This window comes from Chiloscyllium plagiosum, unplaced genomic scaffold, assembly GCF_037043375.1.
Source record: "Chiloscyllium plagiosum isolate Xiang-an unplaced genomic scaffold, Cpla_swu_hap1 HiC_scaffold_6, whole genome shotgun sequence".
Classification (NCBI taxonomy): domain Eukaryota; kingdom Metazoa; phylum Chordata; class Chondrichthyes; order Orectolobiformes; family Hemiscylliidae; genus Chiloscyllium; species Chiloscyllium plagiosum.
In genome coordinates this window covers 115,156,601-115,178,397 of record NW_028270144.1, presented here as the reverse complement: position 1 = coordinate 115,178,397, position 21,797 = coordinate 115,156,601, and the positions used below count along the sequence as shown (strand labels likewise).

General features: G+C 42.4%; 1 long non-coding RNA gene across 1 annotated transcript in view; it reads right to left on the bottom strand.

Moving 5' to 3' along the window:
* LOC148149844 (uncharacterized) overlaps window positions 1-21,050 on the bottom strand; it is a 45,468-nt gene extending 24,418 nt beyond the window's left edge. The window contains exon 1 of the long non-coding RNA XR_015757371.1: window positions 20,969-21,050. This is a non-coding gene — a long non-coding RNA (uncharacterized LOC148149844). The remainder of the gene's footprint in view (window positions 1-20,968) is intronic.
* Window positions 21,051-21,797: the final 747 nt, after the last annotated feature.

Below are 21,797 nucleotides of genomic sequence, written 5' to 3'. Positions count from 1 at the left end.
TATCTGCTTGAAATAGTGCCTGCCCATCTCGTTCAAATAATTAAGGTTCCTCTGTATAAAAAAATGCCAATTGGACACCAAGTCAGGTTATCCTTGCTCTTCTTCAAAAACCACCATGGGATCTTTTATGTCTAGGTCAGGTGGTTAAAGGTTTTATTTAAAAGAGAGCAACTCTCTAAGTACAGCACTCCACTTTGTCCTGCATATCAGTATGGACTGTATACTCCAGTGTGGAACCTCAGTAGTTAATTGTCTGATTCATGCATGCAATTGCTACCGCTGAGCCACAGCCAAAACTGAAGTCTTTCTTTGCCAGAATCATGAATACGCTTCCCAATATACTTTTTCTAGTTCATTCCCTGGGTACCACCTGTGGAGACCCTCTCACTTCTGAGTCAAAAGGCTCAGACAGAAATTTGTTTCCAGCGCTTGAATATTGAAATCAAAGCTAACACAGTGGTCGAGTACTGAGGGGCATGGTGCTGCCTTTTGGATGAGTTGAGATGAGATGTCTCCATTTTCCTTTTAAAAGAGGGTTAGAAAAGATCTTGTGACATTACTTTGGAAGTAACCAGGGAGTTTTCCTGGGATTCTCATCAATATTTATCTTTCAATCAGCATCATTCAATAACAATACTCTGGTCAATACTGTTTGAGGGAGTTCGCTATTGGCTGGCTTGTGTTCTATATTACAACAGTGCATACACTTCAAGCAAGCACCGTCATCAGCAGTCCCTCAATATAAGATGAAATTATTGGTCATTTTCTGTTGTGTGTCTTTATATAGTGGAAACAGATTGATTCACCAACCACAGACCGTGAGGCACTAGGGAAGGGCATCCCATGAGGCCGTGGGATCTGGAGCATGGGATTCTCTTCCTTGTCCTTCTGTCTCAGAGGTACCTCTGGAAGTACTAAACCCATACTGTGTGTCTCTGGAAGGATTTCCTTAGCCACAGGAAATAAGAGATTCAGGACCATGTATGTCAGTATTTTCCTTGCTATGGACAACAGGGAAAGGCCCTCTTTTTTTTGTATTCAATTGCAGGATGGGGTGTTGCTAGCTAGGCAGCATTTATTGCGCATTTCTAATTGCCCAGAGGGCAACTGAGAGTGAACCACTTTGCTGTGAGTCTGGAGTCACACATGGGCCAGACCATGGATGAGGGTAGAGCAGTGGATGTAGTATACATGGATTTTAGTAAGGTATTTGATAAGGTTCCCCATGGTAGGCTTATGCGGAAAGTCAGGAGGCATGGGATAGAGGGAAATTTGGCCAATTGGATAGAAAACTGGCTAACCGGTCGAAGTCAGAGAGTGGTGGTAGATGGTAAATATTCAGCCTGGAGCCCAGTTACAAGTGGAGTTCCGCAGGGATCAGTTCTGGGTCCTCTGCTGTTCGTAATTTTTATTAATGACTTGGATGAGGGAGTCGAAGGGTGGGTCAGTAAATTTGCAGATGATACGAAGATTGGTGGAGTTGTGGATAGTGAGAAGGGCTCTTGTCAGCTGCAAAGGGACTTGGATATGATGCAGAGCTGGGCTGAGGAGTGGCAGATGGAGTTCAACCCTGCCAAGTGTGAGGTTGTCCATTTTGGAAAGACAAATAAGAATGCGGAATACAGGGTTAACGGTAGGGTTCTTAGTGAGGTGGAGGAACAGAGGGATCTTGGGGTCTATGTTCATAGGTCTTTGAAAGTTGCCACTCAGGTGGATAGAGCTTGTAAGAAGTCCTATGGTGTATTAGCGTTCATTAGCAGAGGGATTGAATTCAAGAGTCGTGAAGTGATGTTGCAACTGTACAGGATTTTGGTTAGGCCACATTTGGAGTACTGTGTGCAGTTCTGGTCGCCTCACTTTAGGAAAGATGTGGAAGCTTTGGAGAGGGTGCAGAGAAGATTTACCAGGATGTTGCCTGGAATGGAGAATAGGTCGTACAAGGATAGGTTGAGAGTGCTAGGCCTTTTCTCATTGGAACGGCGAAGGATGAGGGGTGACTTGATAGAGGTTTATAAGATGATCAGAGGAATAGATAGAGTAGACAGTCAGAAACTTTTTTCCCCGGGTGACAACAGAGTGTTACAAGGGGACATAAATTTAAGGTGAAGGGTGGAAGGTATAGGGGAGATGTCAGGGGTGGGTTCTTTACCCAGAGAGTGGTGGGGGCATGGAATGCGCTGCCTGTGGGAGTGGTAGAGTCAGAATCTTTGGTGACCTTTAAGCGGGAATTGGATAGGTACATGGATGGGTGCTTAAGCTAGGACAAATGTTCGGCACAACATCGTGGGCTGAAGGGCCTGTTCTGTGCTGTATTGTTCTATGTTCTATGTTCTATGTATGGCAGTTTCCTTCCACAAAAGGCATCAGTGAACCAGATGGGTTGTTTTCCCCCTGACAATCAGCACATGTTTTCATGGCCATCGTTAGACTCTTAATTGCTGAATTTTATTTTATTGAATTCAAATTCCACCATCTGTCATGCTGGGATTCAAACCTGGGTACCCAGAACGTTACCTTGATCCCTGAATTAATAGTCCAGCAACAATATCACTAGACTATTGCCTTCTACTGCTTGGTTTAACTCCCTACTTGAAAGTAGTTTTACTTGTTGCAGTTTTGAAATTATTTTACTTTCCAAATCCGCACGATAAGTTCAGGAAGGGAATAAAAGCCAGGAGCCCTGAAGACCTCAGCTGAACTGATTTTAGGGCAGTAGGCTTTGATGCTTTTCATTTACTTCATCGCTGTTGTAGATCAATGGACTGTACCACTTAACACAGACGACCTGGAGCATTTCAGCTATGGGTTCATGGTCAAGGGAGTGCTGGGAATGCTCTTCCCACCAATGCTAAATGACATTGTCACTCTTAAAGGGACATCATTCTGGATGCAAAGGGGGTATTGTCCATTTGAAACGGGGCTGTCAGTGGCTGTGAAGGCTTCAGAAAACCTTGCACAATGTGACAATCTCAGGCTCTCTCTTCCCACCAGTTCTAGATTTGTCTTTGTGGGTGTCAGCCTTGAACTATCCGAGTGCCATCTTCTTGACTTGCAACATTGAGTTGTTCTGCTGGACAATGGATCAGCTCTTTCTTGTTCCAAGACAGCTTACATACCTCAGCATTACTTTCGTCACCTGCCCTCTTGACACCAATACTCAGATTTAATGGTCTAAACATAGGTGGTTAGTGCAGATGTCTTTAATTTGGTTCCATTGTACTGAACTTCACCCGACATGGTCATAAAAAAGTGCTATCATAAACGCAAGGCTTTTTTTTCCCTTTATGCTTGGTTACCATATACAATGTTCAGGAGTGTATCAAATGAGCTGCACACACCCTTCTCTATGTTAAGCTATAGCATCACTAAAATATTATCATAGCGATCAATCATGCACTCACCAGCCCTGAGTTTCACTGCCTGTGTTGGATGGACAGAGTGAGGAGAAATCTTGGCTCCTCTGCCCACATTTCTCATTTTCAGTCCATGGGGATAGACTGGATTAGGTCTCAGGCATGTGAAGAGCATATGATCCTGTCCATTTCTATAGCAGGCTGGGCTGAAAGCCTTCTGGGGATTTCACCACTGTTCAAAGTTTACAAACAAAGATTAAAAGAGAAACTACCCCTCCTGGTCTCAGCCCTCACTCTCCATGCCAAGCTATACTCCGTATCTGATCCCATGCACCTCATACCTAATGCCATAGCCTTCAAATCCAACAAGCCTTTAAGTAATTCTCATGGCCTTTTAAAGCTCCAATGCCAACACAGTGCCAACTCCACACTTCATGCCAACTCATGAAGTAGGGCAGCAGGGTGGCTCAGTGGTTAGCACTGCTGCCATACAGTGCCAGGGACCTAGGTTTGATTCCAACCTCGGGTGACTGTCTGTATGGCGTTTAGGTGAATTGACCATGCTAAATTGCTCATAGTGTTCAAGGATATGTAGGTTAGGTGCGTTAGTCAGGGGTAAATATAGGATAGAGGAAATGGGTCTGGGTGGGTTACATTTTGCAGGGTCTGTGTGGACTTGTTGGGCTGAAGGACCTGTTTCCACACTGTAGGGATTCTATATCTATTACTGTGCCTAGATATGAATCAGGATGCATCCTGACAGACAATAAAGTTACCAGCCTATTGATGATGTCATTATAAAAAAAATTCAATGCATTGAAATTTTTTCAACTAGTCCCTTACGAAAACAAATATTTCACTTCTGTGCTTAATTCCTTATGCCAACAATCATTGCCATTCAATAAGTGGTTGAAGATGTCCATCAATAAAGCATCCCATTTTAAAAATGATAGTTTGCGAGTTCAGTCATATGGCAATCTAACAACCTCTACTCAGCTCCACGACCTCTCATGTCCGTATACCAATGTAATACCTACTTCTACTCACAACTCTTTCATCTTCACCTACCAAGCCAACCTATTGTGTATCTCACTTAACAAGGTTATGTTGTCCTTGGCTTTTATTTAGAGACGTCGTAAAAGACATAGACTCCGAAAAGTCTAAGTTTGAAGGGTTTTAGGGTCAGTTTGATGAAAGCTAACAGATATTGTCTCAGGGAAAAGGCTTTCAAGTTTTTAGAAAAAATACACTTATACAATGAAAGGGGAATGGCCAATTCTCCCAGCTCAGCTTTTCTCTGGTTTGATTTGGTTTTGGTGGTCCAGCTATTCACGGAAAGCAGTCAGGCAGTTGTGAAACTGCTGGACCCAAAAGAAGCACTTCATGCTGACCCTCTTTCTCACTGATATCTCTGCTGTAAGACCCTGTGTTTGACATTACCTTTTGTGCCAAGTGGTGTTTATGGGGATGTTGCAAGTACTTGGAACAGCATCATTACGTTGGAATGATCTGTTGGCTTTTCGGATAGATAAAGTTATTTTACATTCTGTTCTCTCTTCCTCGTATTTCGTTCAATAATTTTGTAAATAAATTCTGTGTTGATTAAAACTAAGTGGTTTGACCAGCTCCATCCCTACTGCATTATACCTGCTTAAAACAGCCAGCAAAGTTTGGGTGTAGGCGACTTTTTTGTTTGAGGGGGTCTGGCCTCGTCTATAACAACAAGTACCCATGCACATGGGAAACATATGTAGTTTGATTACTGAAATTTTTGTATTGCAGACAATGATGTATTGAGAAAAATACTCATTCACATATATAAATTATGATAATTATTGACAGGTCTTAACACACAACCATCTTCACAGTTAACAATCCCAAAGGGCACCTTGACCCTCACCACTTGAAGATTCCTGATGTTACCCATCCCCCCCAACTATCTCACACCTTCAGGCTCAAGGTGTCTTTGCACTGTATTAGCAGGGGATTTTAACCCTCCAAAGAAGGACCTTGGCAATCTGAGAGAAATGACTGAGAACGGACCTGCTCTTACCTGATTAAGTGTCCACAATCTAGGTTCCAGACACCAGAGATTCCAAATTGTGATTCTTATTTGAGGTTGGTGATCATGTAAATGGCCAGATCCCTCCAAGAGGCAGACATATTTGAGTATCACCACAAGTCCATCACAGAGAAATGTGGAATTGCCAGATTCAGGAGAAGCAATTCGGATTCCCATTAGGGCCACTACTACGTGATACATCTTCCTGAACAATGCAGCACACCTGAGTTCTGAATGAAGGATTGCATTCATGTAAAAACCTTTGCTTTCTCTGCTCATTCCAAAATAGGTTACAGCCAATTAAGTACTTTCAAAGTGTAGCCACTGATGTCATACAAAAAATGTGATACAACGGAAGCTCCCATTGACAGCCTCTCTGCTAGATTTATAGAGGACATTGTGATCTACAGCACAGAAAGAGGCCCTTCTGCCCATTGCATCCACACTGATCAAAAACAACTTCCTAACCATCAGATCTGTTTTTGGTTGAAATGATCACCGAGGGTACAGTATTGGTCAGGCCATTTGGAATGATTCCTCTCCACTTCTTTAACATAATGACGTGAGATCTTTTACCTCCAGCTGGTCTCAGTGTAGCATCCTATCACAAAATCTACAAATGTGCAGCACTCCCTCAGTTCTGCAATGGACTACAGAGTTAGATCTTTGTACTTAAGCTGCTGGACATTGAATTTAAATGATTTATTGGCACTAGAATTTTACAGCAAATAATACATTAAATAACAGTGAAAAGCTTCAACTGTTGCCACAATCTGGAACCATTTCGAATGATTTAGGAATAAAAAGAGTAAAAAGATATACATGAAAGAGGGTCTAAGATCATTCTGCCACCTCAAGCCTAAGCCCTGAACTCTGAGCTCTGAGCTGGCTGACCAGCGACACCTGAGTAGCCACCCTTCCTCCACCGTATAGCCAGTGCCTGCACCAGACCCACTAACACAGGAGTCGCCACTCTTTCAGGTGTCGTCTCTTCACCACTGGGCCCAACTTGACACGAGGAAGAGAGTACCATAGCAAAAATGCACGGCTGTGCCACCTCCCCATTTGGAAAGCCAGGTTAGTTGCAGAATTGCTCACATAATCCCTACAGTATGGAAACAGGCCATTTGGCCCAACAAGTCCACACTGACCCTCCAAAGAGTAACCCACTCAGACCCATTGTCCCTACCTTATTACTCTCCGTGTACCCCTGACTAATGTACCTAACCTACACATCCCTGAACGCTATGGGCAATTTAGCATGGCCAATTCGCCTAACCTGCACATCTTTGGACTGTGGGAGGAAACCGGAGCACCCGGAGGAGCACACAGACACGGGAAAAATGTGCAAACTCCACCAAGAGAGTCACCGGCGACTGGAATTGAACTTGTGGCCCTGGCGCTGTGAGGCAGCAGTGCTAACCACTTAGCCACAGTGCCGTCATAGGGTTTTGCCAATTGCAAGGTTTTGATTAGATTCCCTACAACGTGGACACAGGGCCTTTGGCCCAACAAGTCTGCATCGACCCTCTGAAGAGTAACCCACCCAGACCCATTTCCCTCTGATTAGATTAGATTAGATTAGATTCCCTACAATGTGGAATCTTGTAGGGATTCCACATTGTAGGGAATCTTTTGCGGAAATAGTGACAGGGATCATGGAGGGGTGGAGGATGGGGGCGATGGGTGCAATCGGCGATGTTAGGGTTAGCATTACGGTTTGGGTCTAGAATCTCCAGGATTGGCCATGATCCCAAGGAGACAATGATTGTACTGTGGATGAAGGGGATGGGGCGGGGGAGCCTCTAGCCATCAGATCCGAAAATCAAACTGCTTTCCTAGTTTTCTTCAACCCAATAATTTATTCCCTGGGACAGCTGGATATGTGATATAGAATGCAAATTACGACTGCTGATGGTGACATATGGCCAAAAGTTATGCACCATGACGTGTGAAGCTGGACTCCTATACACATATATCTTGTACCTACAACCATGTGCCTGATGGTCTGGTATCATTAGCATCCTTAGCTATGCCGTGTGCGTTCATTAATCACGCTTAAACTCTTTCATAACAGCTCCAAGATCCTAATGACCTCAGTAATGCATTCATGGTTTCAGAACACTTTTGCCAAGTTCTGTCACAGCTGCCAGCTTGATTCTCATCATACCCTGCAACTGGTTCACAAAGAGAGATTTTTGAGTTTTTATTTCAACAGCTGTTTATTCATTTCACTTTATAGGACACTTTTCTATTTAGCACATGTTTCAGAGAGTCACACCAAACAACTTTGCGACACCTTGCACCGATCTTCATAGTGACTGGAAACTGAGAACAGGCCAGAAATACAAATTCTCTTCTCTGGATGAAGTGAACAGCTCAGAGGATCTGTTGCCTCTTGCCTCATCGTTTCAGTACAGGGAGTTCCATCTCAAGGATACACTGTAACAACTTGCCTGCACTACGCAATGAACCCACCGTCTCCACCACCTAGAAGTCCAGGAAGGGCATGGGAATATTGTCAGCTCCAAGTTTCCAATTTATTTATCCTGCCTGGATATCTGTCATCATTCCTTCATTGCCTGTGTTTTAAAGTCTAGAATATGAAGGAACAATGTTGTGGGAATACAGATTCAGGAAAACCTACCAACTCCTTCTCAAGAACAACCGGTAATGGGCAGTACATGCCAACTTTTCCACTTGCCAAGAAAAGCATTCCTTTTGCAGCAAACTCATGGAGCAGTTACAGAAGGAATGTGACATCTTTTAAGAGGCGCATTTCTACTAAGAATAGATCTCTGAAGGCCCATTGTGATTTAGGCCAAGTGAGTGGACTAACTTTCCGCAAACAATACCTCAGGCCTGAAATGTAGGCTGCAAAGGATTTTCGTTTTAGAATCATAGAATCCGTACAGTATGGAAGTGGACCATTCGACCTATCGAGTCTATACTGACTCGCTGAAGTGAATACCACCCAGATCCCCCCACCCCACACTATCCCTGTACCCCTGCATTTTCCCTGGGCTAATCTACCTAGCACCATCCCTGGACACTATGAGCAATTTAGCATGGCCAATCCACCTAACCTGCACATCTTTGGAGGAAACCGGAGCACCCAGAGGAAACCCACGCAGACACGGGGAGAATGTACAAACTCCACACAGACAGTCACCCAAGGCTGGAATCAAACCTAGGTCCCTGGCATTTGAGGCAGCAGAGCAAACCATTGAGCCCACTCGCTTGCACAGGACCTTCTCTGGGTCAAAAAGTAATCCCAGAGCCTTCATTATAATCAGTGGAGCACATTGACAAGCCAATGTGACACCAAATAAAATAAAGTTAGACAGAAGATCTGACATGCAGTTCTTCATTACAATGGAAAATTAACTTTAAAAACTATTAGTTTGACCCATAATTTTTCTTTTTATTCATTCACAGGATGTAGCTGTCACTGGCTAGGCCAGCATTTATTGCCCATCCCAGAAGACAGTTAAGCATCAACCACATAGCTGTGTGTTTGGACTTACATACAGGTCAGACCGGGTAAGGATAGCAGATTCCCTTCCCTAAAGGATATTAGTGAACCAGATGAGCTTTTCCTGATGATCAGTAATGGTTTCATGGTCATTATAAGATTCAATTCCAGATTTTATTGAATTCAAATTTCTCTATTTGCTATGGTGGGATTTGAACCCAGGTCCCCAGAACATTACCTGGGTCTTCACATTAATAGTGTAGCAATAGTGCCAGCAAGCCTTCAACTCCCTGAACCATGATGAAACCCGTGGTCAAGCTATGTTAGTAGGACAAAGAAATACAGTTGACTGGAATCCCATGTACCACCTTGAAGATTCCTCTCTTCCAATACTGACACACAAGCGGCAGCAGGGCGTACTACCTACACTGCAACAACTCAGCCAGGCTCCTTCAACAACACCTTACAAACTCATAAGCATTACCACTCAGAAAGATAATGGCAGCAGATACAGCAGAAATGCCACCACCTGCAAGTTGCCCTCCAAGGTAAGTACCATCCTGATTGTAACTTATCCTGCTTTTCCTTCGCTGGTGTTGTGTCAGAATCCTGAAACTCACTTCCTCACTATGGATTTATTTACCTCACACGGACTGCAGTGGTTCAAACAGGCAGCTCACCATTACATTAATTAGGGTTCATCAATAAATGTTGGCTTAGTCAGCGATGCCCACATCTTGTGGAGAAATAAAATAAAACTTTGAGACAATATTTCAAAGAATGTCAATGAGGAAATAATTAGAACACATAATGATCACCTTACACTTTACATTCTTTTAGCTCTGATTTTCCCATTTCCTGTTAATGTTTGGTGATTTTATTTAGTCCAAGAATGTTGGTAATAGAATTAACTTATGTCTCAGTTAGATTAACATAATTAATGACAAAGACATTAACTTCAGGGTACAACACTTTAACATTTGCCACATAAGGTAGTTAATTTGCTCTGTTTCAGCAATATCATCAATCCTCATTACTTAAACAAAAATATTTTAGATAATTGATAGATATATTTTCTCTCTCTTTCCTTCCTTCCCAGTAGACAGTGTTGGCAGGTGACCTCTACAAAGCTTGTTCCCCCTTCCCACTCACCCCACCATATTTCAGCATAGTTGAAAGTGACCTGGATGACTTCAATTATCTCAGTTTTCTGCGGGAAGCTGCTCTGGCCCCACTCAAACTTCATTTCCTGCTCCAGTGGCCAGGGTCAGATAAACTTTGTACATATCAGCCACAGGTGCAGCCTCCAGCCCTGCTAATAATGGAGCACCACTCTTGGTGCAAATGCTTGTTTCCAACTCATTTGTCCTTGTTTGAGCAACTTACAGTTTGATGCAGTACACTACTCATTATTTGGGTTTGCAGCCACAGCACTTGCAACATTCTCAACCTTGCTATCAAAAGCCTCCATAGCCTCCTCCCTCCCTATCCCTACAATCTCCTCTCATTCCACAAGCTGAGATATCTTCACCTTTGGACTTTTTTGCATCTTCAATTTTAATTGGTTCATGATTGACAGTCTTGCCTTCAGTTGTCAAGACCTGACACTCTGGTATTCTGTCCCAATCCCTCCAGTTCTGCCCCTCACTTTCCTCCTTAAGGCATCCCTTAAAACTTATGTCTTTCAGCAAACCATTGGACATCTGACCTAACCTTGTCTTATAATACCTTGGTGATAAACTTTGCTTTATAACTTTGCTGTGCAGCTCCTTTGATCTGCCTTCATGCTAAAAGATAATATTTCAATGCAATCTGTCGTAGTTTTGATTTTCAGTGTCAAGTTTTCTTTCAAGATTGTAAGCAAGACTCAAAAGGTCCAGCCTTTAAACAATGTTGTCCAGTTTTCCCACAGGTTCCTGTCTCTTGTGGTATCCAGATATTAGTCAGTGTGCATAGATATATAGAAACTAGAAACAGGAATAGGCCATTCAGCCATTTGACCTGGTTCCACCATTCAGAATGATTGTGGATCATCTTCTATCTCCATGCCATATTTCCCCTTTCTCCCCACACCTTTGATACCTTTAAAATTGAGAAATTTATCTGTCTCTTTATTGAATATATTCAGTGTTTTGGCCTCCACAGCCTTCTGTGCTAGAGAATTCCACAGGTTCACTCCCAATTGAGGGATGAAATGTTTCCTTACCTCAGTTCTAAATGGTTTACCCTATATTGTGAGACTGTGACGTCTGTTCTAGACATTCCAACCAAGAGAAAAACCTTCCCTGCATCTAGTTCTGTCCAGCCCTGTTAGAATTTCATACATTTCAGTCAGATTTCCTCTCATCCTTCTAAACTCTAGCAAATACAGACCCATTTGAGGCAATCTCTCCTCATTGAAGAGTCCTACCATCCACAGTAACAGCCTAGTGAACCTTTGCTACACTTCCTCTATGGCAAGTTTATTCTCTGCTCAGTAGAGAGACCAAAACTGCATGCTATACTCTAGGTGTAGTCTCACCAACACCCTCTATAACTGCAATAAGACATTCCTACATCTAAACTCAAATTTTCTATCAGTGAAGGTCAATATACAATTTCCTTCCTAATTGCTTACCGCACCTGCCTGACTATTTTCATTGAGTGGTGTACAAAGACATTCAGATCCCTTTTTACATCTGCATTTCACAATATATCATCCTTTAATCAATACTCTTCCTTTCTGTTCTCCACACCAAAGTGTATAACTTCACATTTAGCCAGGTTGTACTGCATTTTCCAAGTGTTTGCCCACTCACACAACTTGTCTCTGTCACCTTGAAGCCTCCTTGCGTCCTCCTCATAACACATAGTCCCACCCAGTTTTGTATCTTCAGAAAATTTGGAAATGTTGCCGAGAGTTCTCTTTAAGGCAATCAAGTCACTTTTTGATGCACAATGTCAGAATTCAAACCATGATTGGATTCCTTGCTTCTCCAGTTGTCCAGTCTTTGGACTTAATTAAAAGGTAATTTTTAAAAAAGACTTTATAGAGGTTTATAAAATCATGAGGGGCATGGATAGGATAAATAGACAAAGTATTTTCCCTCAGATGGGGTAGAGTCCAGAATTAGAGAGAATAAGTTCAGGGTGAGAGGAGAAAGATATAAAGAGACCTAAGGGGCAACATTTTCACGCAGAGGGTGGTATGTGTATGGAATGAGCTGCCAGACGAAGTGGTGGAGGCAGGTATAATTGCAACGTTTAAAAGGCATCTGGATGGGTATATGAATAGGAAGGGTTTGGAGGGATATGAGCTGGGTGCTGGCAAGTGGGACTAAATTAGGTTGGATATCTGGTCAGCATGGACAAGTTGGACTGAAGGGTCTGCTTCCGTTCTGTACATCTCTATAACTGTATGACTCTATGACATGAATGTAATGCCAATACAGTGCATTTTGTAAAGAGGTAGCATGTACACAAGGCAACCTGGTACTGTTGGCATTATTTCCTCAAAGGTTGCAAAGCATTTGGATAGAAATTATATAATTCAGTTTGGTTTTGGGAGCTATACGGTGAGACTGGATAGACTGGGGCTTTTTTTCCCTGGAGTGTAGGAGGTGAGGGGTGACCTTATAGAAGCTTATAAAATCATGAGGAGCATGGAAAGGGTGAATAGCCATGGTCTTTGCCCAAGATGTGGGAGTCCAAAAATACAGACCACAGATTTAAGGTGAGAGGAGAAAGATTTAAAAGGAACCTGAGAGTTAATCTTTTTATACACAGAAGATAGTGCACATATGGAATGAGCTGCCAGAGGAAGTAATGGAGGCTGGTACAATTATAACATTTAAAAGACATTTGGATAGATACATGGATAGGAAAGATTTAGAGGGATGTGGACCTCGTCATGGCTGTGAAGTGGAAGTATTTTCAGGTGAGCTGTAAATTTTGCATAGAAATTCTGCATGTAAATCTCATAAAGTGACCAGGATTGTCGACTACAAATCTTGCCATTGAACATTATAAATTAATCCTAGTAACCTGTACTGGGTGAGTGCAGGATTAATGCAATTGCCCTTTGAAGGCATATTGCTCACACGGTGAGCCCACTCCATCGGAGAAATAAAATAAAAACATTTACTCTACCCAGTCTGGGTGTGGTGGCAGCCATATTTAATTTCTAAGGCAGGCTTGCAATTCAGATGAGGATGGAAGGTGCGATAGAACTCTCTTCCAGAGAGAGTTGCAGGCTCAGTTTCTGAATCCACGTGGCTCTACCCCCAATGAATGCCTGAACCCATGTTAAGGAATAAGTGAGCTGTATTAGCAGTTTGCTTAAGGATGTCATGAAAAGATATTAACTAAAGAAGCTAGTATCTAGTGGATGCAGAAGTCTGCTGGATAGAATCTAAGTACAGTTTTCCTAACTGAATAAGGAACTTGAAGCAAGGTGATTCCTCATTGAGGTTAGGCATCTGTAAGGCTGTTGTTGAGGGGAAAATGGTTGAATCTTAACACTGATATTTGTGCTAAGACCATTTCAAATAATTGTTATGAAATGTATAATAACATTTAATAAATTTCCTTTTACATGTAGTAAATTTTGATGGTCTTTTGTTAGAAGTGTATTGATAGCCTCTTATGAATATGTTTAATGACTGACCATCATAGCTACTAAATTGCAAAAAACAAAATGTAGAGTCAACTTATAGGACAGAAAGGAGCTTTTCAGCTAATGGTGCCCTTATTGTCAATCACACCAGGTTTTACTCTGGGTTCTGGCTTGTTCAGTACTGCCATCAGCAGAGATCATAACAAAGAGAGAGTTCCCTCTGGATTGAGATTCAGTGAATGCAAGTGGAGTCTGTGAATATTTTGAAGAAATGAGTATGTGCAGGTGTTAAGCATAAAACAGGAGCTGTTGTGTAGTATTACACAGAGTGAAATTTCAAAATGGATTTGACTGTCACTAAGGCTCTTCTGGGAGTAATAAGTATGACAATGGATTACTTGAAATCTCTGTCTAATGCTAGGCTGTAAGGGTGAGCACATGAATTGAAGGTAAAAATAAATGGAGGGTCTCATGAGAATGGAATGCTTAAAGTGTGAACCAAACACTTAGATCTGAAAGGAAGAAAAGATTAAATTGATTTGTCACCACCAGAATTAGCTAAAATTCAGTTAGAATCTCTTTTACAAAAGCTTGAATAAGAAGAAAACAAGAGGAAAAAAGAACTGAAAATCGGAAAGTGTTAAATTGATGGAGAACAGAAAAAGCAAAAGAATGGAAAACGAGGATATGGAAAACGAGGATAAGGAAAAATAAAGGTAAATGAAGAGAGGAAATATAAAAAGGAAATGGAATTGAAAAAGCTTGAAATTAAGAGAGAAGAGGAAATCAGAAACATGACTTAAAAGAAAAGCTGAGAGGAAAGTAAGATAGACCGGATCAGATGATGGCTGATTGTAATGAGGGATTTGATTTAAGCAGAAATCTGTGTCTAGTGCTTAAATTTACAAAGGATGGAGTTGTCATACCCCTCATTTGAAGATAAATATTTGAGATTCAGTGGCCAAGTGACTCTCATATCTTAAAGTTATTGAATGTTTTGATATATATATAGTCTTGAATGTGTATGCCAGGTTGGGGGTGTGTTTGGGAGGTGAGAGGAGAAAGTTTTAAAAAGGACATGTGGGGGCAATTTCTTTTACTCAGTGTGGTTGATGTGTGGAATGAGCTGTAGAGGAAGTGATGTGTGCAGGTACAGCACAGCGTTTAAAAACATTTGTATCAGTTCATGAATAGAAAAGGATTGGAGGGATATGTGCCAAGCGCAGGCAGGTAGGACTAGTTTAGTTTGGGAACATGGTCAGCATGGACTAATTGGACTGAAAGGTCCATTTCCATGCTGTATGATTCAATAACAAGGTGCAGGCTATAAAGCTAATAAAATAACAATACTCAATGCTTAAGAGCTTGTCCCTGAAATCTCATCAGGCATATGTAGCATTTGTTAGAGTAAAGAAAGGCTGTGGGATCAATGGTTTTAATAACTGAAGTTAGAAAAATATGTAAAAACATGACATCATGATTAAGGAATAGTATTCCAGTAAGACTTAAGATTTATGTCAGGTTTACAAGAAAACCTAACCAATATTTTGAGTTGGCCAAAAAGCAGTTGGAAAATGCTCAGCAAACATTGAAAGCAACACATTACAAAGGACAAACCTTAGAATTTTGTCACAGCAGGCAAGTTATTATTCTTGGAAGTTGTGTCAGAGAACTATTAAAACCAAAGACCACTGGCCCTTGTCAAATCTAAAGGAAACTCAATGGTGTGCATTAAGTCATGATTACTCCACACAGGTGACAAGTGCAAAGTAAAGCTTGCGCCGATCCAGCACCAAGTAATTACCACCTCCAACAAGAGAGAATCATTCCTTGTCATTCAATGGCATAACCATTACTGAATCCTCCATGATCAATATCCTGTGGGTTAGCATTGATCAGAAACCGAAGTGGACCAGCCATATAAACACAGTGGCTACAACAACAGGTCAGAAGCTAAGAATCTTGCAGCAAGTAACTCACCTCCTCATTTCCCAAAGCCTGTCCACATCAAATTGGCACAAGCCTGGAGTGGGATGGAATATTCTCCATTTGCCTAGATGACTGCAACTGTAACACTACTCAAGAAGCTTGACAAAGCAGACTGCTTGATTGCTACCATCTCCATAGTCTCCATCAGTGCTCATTAGCAGCAGTGTGTACCATCTACAAGATCCACTGCTGAAACTCACCGAGGCTCCTCAAACAGCATTTTCCAAACTCCACGATCACAGTTAGAAGGAAAAGGGCAAGAGATATGTGGAAATACCACCATGTGCATGCTCCCTCTCCAAGACATCCTGACTTGGAAATGTATCAATGTCGTTGGGTCAAAATCCTGGAACTCCCTCCCTAACAGCATGTAGGTCTACCAATATCAAATGCATCGAGTGGTTCAAGAAGGCAGCTCAACATCACCTGGTTGAGTTGATGGCAACTAATGATGGGCAACAAATACTGACCCAGCCAGCGAAGCCCAGATCCTCTGAAGGAAGCAAATCTGAGCAGTATGCATCCAGTAATGATCTCCTGCTTCACGTGACCTCACAGAAAATGGGAATGAGCCCTTCAAATGCTGAGGTCACATGATAATGTCATGAACATGTCTCTTAAAGATACACTGATTGTGAGTCATAATGCAATATAAATCCCTGCATCTCTCTCTTGCTCTTGTTCAAAACCTTACTCATCAACAAACCTTTCCTCAATGTCATTTCACAGGTTCAGTGCCTAAATTGAATTAGACAATGTCCTTGTGACAATGATTTAAGATTTTATTTAACTACAGGACACCCTGGAACCAAGACAAACTTTTTACATCAATTCTCATGACAAAAAAATCTTTCAAAGTTTGAGAATTACTATTTCATTTTCTCATAATTGTTTCAATTAAGATAAAATTAATGATATTCATAAAGGCAGAAAGGGACTGAACAGAGGAGGGTTTACAAATGTACAGAAAGTCTGTTAGGGTCCAGGAGATAAAGATACATGAGCTGTTAAAAGGAATCGCAGACATTAATCTGCAACTGCAGGAAAACACAACACAGTCAGTAACTAGTACAGAGAATGCTGTAGAAACATCAGCAGGTCTGGCAGCATTAGTGGAGAGAGAAACAAAGTTATTGTTTCGAGTCTGGTAGGACTCTTCTTCAGACCCAAGAGATAGTCAGTCCCTGTTTCTCGTCTTGGCCTCCTTTGGACGGGATGGAACCAGATTCTGGATCAGTGGTGCTGGAAGAGCACAGCAATTCAGGCAGCATCCGACGAGCAGCAAAATCGACGTTTCGGGCAAAAGCCCTTCATCAGGAATGGGATGGAACCACAGATGATTGGAGAGAAACAGCGTAGGAGAAAGGGAGAGAAGAAGACATGGAAAACACAACAAAACGAACAGAAAGTTCTGTGGAGTGTCCGACTGGAGGACATGTCAACTTGATGAAGGTCTTGGAATCTCTCAGAATTAAAGAATAAATTCCAAGGTACTTTTGATGACAATATCTGTGAGAAAGAGAAATTATAAAGAGTGCAGAAAAGATTTACTAGGATGCTACCTGGACTGGAGGGTTTGACTTATAAGGACAGGCTGGATAAGCTGGATCATAGGAGACTGAAATGTGACCTTATAGAGGTTTATAAAATCATGAGAGGCATGGGTAAGTAGATTGCCGGCAGCTTTTTCTCATGATAATGGAGTCTAAAATTGGGGAGACAGCATCTGAGAGGGGAGAGATACAAAAGGGTTCAGAGGAGCAATTTTTTAATCAGAGGATGGTGAGTGTCTGTCTGAGGTAGTGGTAGAGATGAATATGATTTTGTCATTTAAGAAACATTTGGACAGGTAAATGCAGGGGATAGTTATCGAGGGATATAGACCAAATGCAGGAAAATTGGGTTAGCTTAATTGTGAAAACTGGGTGGCATTGACAAGTTGGGCCGAAGGGCCTGTTTCCATGCTGTACACCTATATGACTCTATGAGGATATTTTGTTGTGTTGATTACTTTCCTTGTAGGAACTTTCATTCATTGGCTAGAAAACTGTTGAAGATAAAATTGTACAGAACAGATGGGGGTCATTGTGTCCATCGTGCTGTTTGAAATAGCAGTTCCATGACTTCCGCTCACCTGCCCTTTCCACACAGCTTGTAAATTTCCCCTTTCATAGCTTTTACCCAATTCTCTTTTGCAAGTTACCAATGAACTTGCTTCCACCATCCTATCAGGCAGTGCATTCCTCATTGTGTAAAGAGAAATTCTATACCTTGCCTTCCTCGATGTTTTTTCATGATATCTTTCACCGCTGGAAATGGCTTCTTCCCCTCTATTCGAGTAAAATGAAAGAGGGGTGAAAGACATTGCGCTGAACAGACACATAAAACCATAGGAAGTAGCAGCAAGAGAAAGACATTCGGTCTTTCGAGGCTGCTCAACCATTCTACAAGATCATGACTGATCATCTTACTAGTCCCCTGTGCCCTCTTTCTCCCCCCACCCTTTAGTTCCAAGAACTATATTTAATTCCTTCTTCAAAACTCCTTCAATGTTTTGACCTTAACTGCGGTAACAAATTCTGCAGGGTCACCACTCTCTGAGTGAAGGAATTTCTCCTCAACTCAGCCTTCCCTGTATCTTTAGAATATGATTCCTGGTTTTGTACTTCCCGGTCATCAGGAATATCCATCCTCCATTTACCCTTTCTGATCCTGTTAGAGTTTTGTTGGCTTTTGTTGGCTTCCATAACACCCCCCTTCATTCTTCCTCACTCCTAACTCCTGTTAATATACCTACCCAGCTTCTCTTCAATCATTATCCCTGCCATCCCAAGAAACCTAGTGATATTTTGGCGAAATGTAATTTTTATGTAGCTTCATAGAGGGTTTCTCTCCAAGAGTTTGAGTAATTTTTCCCGTTTTATCATCCCAAACTCATCTCATTAACTACTTAAAGCACCTCTCCCATCTGTCGCTATTCAGAAGTTATCATCAATGGCCAGATGTTGAGGAAGAGATTGGAATCCCTGGCACTATCTTTAAAACACCATTGCATTCAGTCAACCACTGGCATTCTGGAGCTGCTTTGCACACAATCTCTTAGAAATGGACAGGGACCTGGAAACTCTTGGGAACAGAGTGGTGCAGATCATTGGAAGAGATCTTACCAGCCTGCTTTGTGATTGCTACCGGAGAAATGGCCAACAGTGCAGGAAGAGGCTGACTGACCTCTCCTCCTCTGTTGGGGGTAAATAACACTATCTTCTCTCTGCCACTGCACCCACCTCCCACTAGGGCTCACGCTCCACCATTTTCACTGTTGCATGCTAAATCTAGCCTCACAGCCTCTTGTTCATCCAATGCCCCAACATCACTAACCCTCTGTGCTGCCTACACACTCATTCAGTGAACGCCACCAACCTGATCCTACTTGCACCCAGCAATGGTACCACCCACTTTCATCTCATTCCATCCGCACTCAGCTTCCCACCTACCTAACCCACCTCTGCTTTCTTTTACTCCAGAGAAAAAAAGCAGCCCATAATAGGTGGGAATAGGCCAATACAGGCAGAGCCAGGCATTTGGCTCTTCACTCCTTATGAGGTATCTTGTCATTGGCAGGAGAAGACTGGCACGGCTCCATAGCATCTCAGCAACTAACCCTCATCCATTGGCGTACCACCCTCTCCCCCACCCCCATTACCGCTCTGTGCACATGCCATTTTAACCTGCCACCACTTGTACCCCTTACTCATGACATTCCCTCTTTCTGAAGAAGAGTCAGCGGACCAACACATTAACTCAGCCTTATCTCCACATGACGCCACCAGAACTGCTGAGTTTTCCCAGCACTTTCTGTTTGCAATTCCCTCTCTCATGTCTCACAGATACCAATGGATGGCCGGTCAAGCGAGCAACACAATCAACACATTCTCCCCCCCGACCTCTGAGAAGGAGAGCACTCACGTGATGCACTGGAAAGGCTGCTTCCTGCAGCAGCTAAGATACTTACACCATCAGTCGCCACTTTTTCCAAATGAAGCTTCTTAAGAGACTTGTAAAGAGGCCTTTCTGATTGCCTCTCGAGCTTTTAAATGTTAATGTAGCGAGTCCACTTCCTGTGCTTTCGCAAAGCTATCATTTCTCCTGCTGGACAGCAGCAAATTGTTTCATTTAGGTTTTAAACCGACTGAATGGGACCAACATGCATTGACACTGGGGCATCTCCTACCCTTCTTGGAGCTCTCCACTTTATTCCACCTCGTCCTGGTTGGTAAGGCAGCAACAGCCTTTCAAGTATCTGCCAGCTGCCAGCTTTTACCACCTGATGCCAGGCAGACACCTTGTGTTTTCTAGAGGCTCACCTGGTGCTGAGTACCTTCTCCTGCCCTACCGATCTACTTACATTTGAAATTAGCCATCTTGGTGGCATTGCCATGTGACAGAGGAGGGGGTGATGGTCTGATACCCAGAACTCGTCGGGGCATTAGGCTCCTGGTACCTGAGCCCATGCAACGAACCTGGCCCAGGAAGTTGGTGAATAGCTAACTAAGTGTTAACAGTGGTGAAGAGTGAGGAGGGTGAGTCAGGAAAGAGACAGTGGTGGACATTATTTCAAACTCCCTTTCACCAGACAAACCACCCACCCCTAACAAACCTGTCCGCAACCCAGAAACCATCCTGACACCTACTCCCAGAGAGAGAAGTGTATGGTCAAAATCTGCAGTTGTTAAATTTAAGAGGGAAGGACAAAGGTTTAAATAAATGCCCATTAGCAAGATGAGATGCTCTTTCTCGAGACTACTCACGTAATTGGGGGAGCCGACTTGCAGGATGAAGGGGATCACTTTTCTGGATGACTGCATTCCTTTCTCAGGTGCAATCAATTTCTTTCCCATTCCAATTACATCCTAATTCCATCCAGCAATCAATTTTAAGCCAATGTGCTTGGTGAAGACCAGGTAAACAGACTGTTCAAATCTGGCAGGTTACTTACTGACTCTGAATGGCTTAATGGTCATTATTTTTGTATTTAAGCTGTAGGAGTTTGGAGGCAGATGTGGTATCTGTTTGGAACCACATGAATATATACACACACACATCGTATTACTGTTGAAGGATTCTGTACAGTTTTTAACTGGGGTCACTGCTCTGTCTGACTGAAACAATTGGTGATTAGGACAAGAAGTTCTCCTAGCTAAAATCCATATTGTTTCCTTTGGGCATCAAGAGAAACAGACAATGAGTCCTGCTCTCTGAACATCTCCTTGCAACCGTCTCCCAGCAATTAACCCAGAGGGTGATCAAAGGTCACACAACATTCTCCCCAGCAATGGTCGCTCTTGGTGATGATCTGGACACGAAGGAGCCATGACCGAGGGACTCAAGATACCTGAAGATGGATGAACGAGTGCAATCCTCAATCACCCGCCCACACCCAGCCCCTGCTGAAAGCCCATTCTGCCTTAAAATTGCCATCACTGCCTTTGCCATACCGTCGATCCAAAGGATTATTCATTTCCTCCATCTCACGACTGAGTTTGATTATTAACCATTTCCAGCTCCAATGGTGGTAGCAGTCCAGGGTCTGTGATTTCCACTCCCAGGACGAAGATGATCTGAGTGAAATGTTGGTTTGCTTGACGATTATTCAAAAAAATGCAGCCTTTATGGACTAATAATGAAGTGAGTCGAACGGCTTAGGTGTGATTATGTCAACAATGTAGAATTAATTTGTATAAAGAGTGCCAGATTGAATAGGGGATTAGAAGCAAGAAAACAATTTAGTGGTGGCAAACAGCTTGGGGCAACAATAGTTCTCTGCTGAGCAGAAGGAAGATTTACATATGTAGGCCGTGAAGGGAAAAAAACACCAAATTGTTTACAGATTTGGTTGGGGGTAATTGGTGCCAACAAATTGTATGTAATTGTTTAAAAATGTGATTTAAGACAGAAATAACAGCAAAAAGAAAACACAGAAAGTTAGGATATTTGAAAATATGTGTGCCTTGTAGTTTGTGTAAATCTGACAGGCCCAGGTTTTGAGTTGTAAGGATTGATACAGAATGGGGGATTTTAGAATTTTCTTTTTGTTTTCATAAATCCCTATTGTGATGTGGATTAAGAGGATTAAGAACCATTAAATGACCAACCTTCAGCTCCCCAAAGCAGATTTTTCTCCCCTCCCCATCTCCTCGACTGAAGCAGACTATCATGGCTGGAACTATAGCCAGACGTGAGGGCTCACTTAACATGACAAAAGCAAGCACAAAATCTGCAACTGCCTTTGCACCGCACACTGTGGCTCAAAAGAATCTCTGTGTA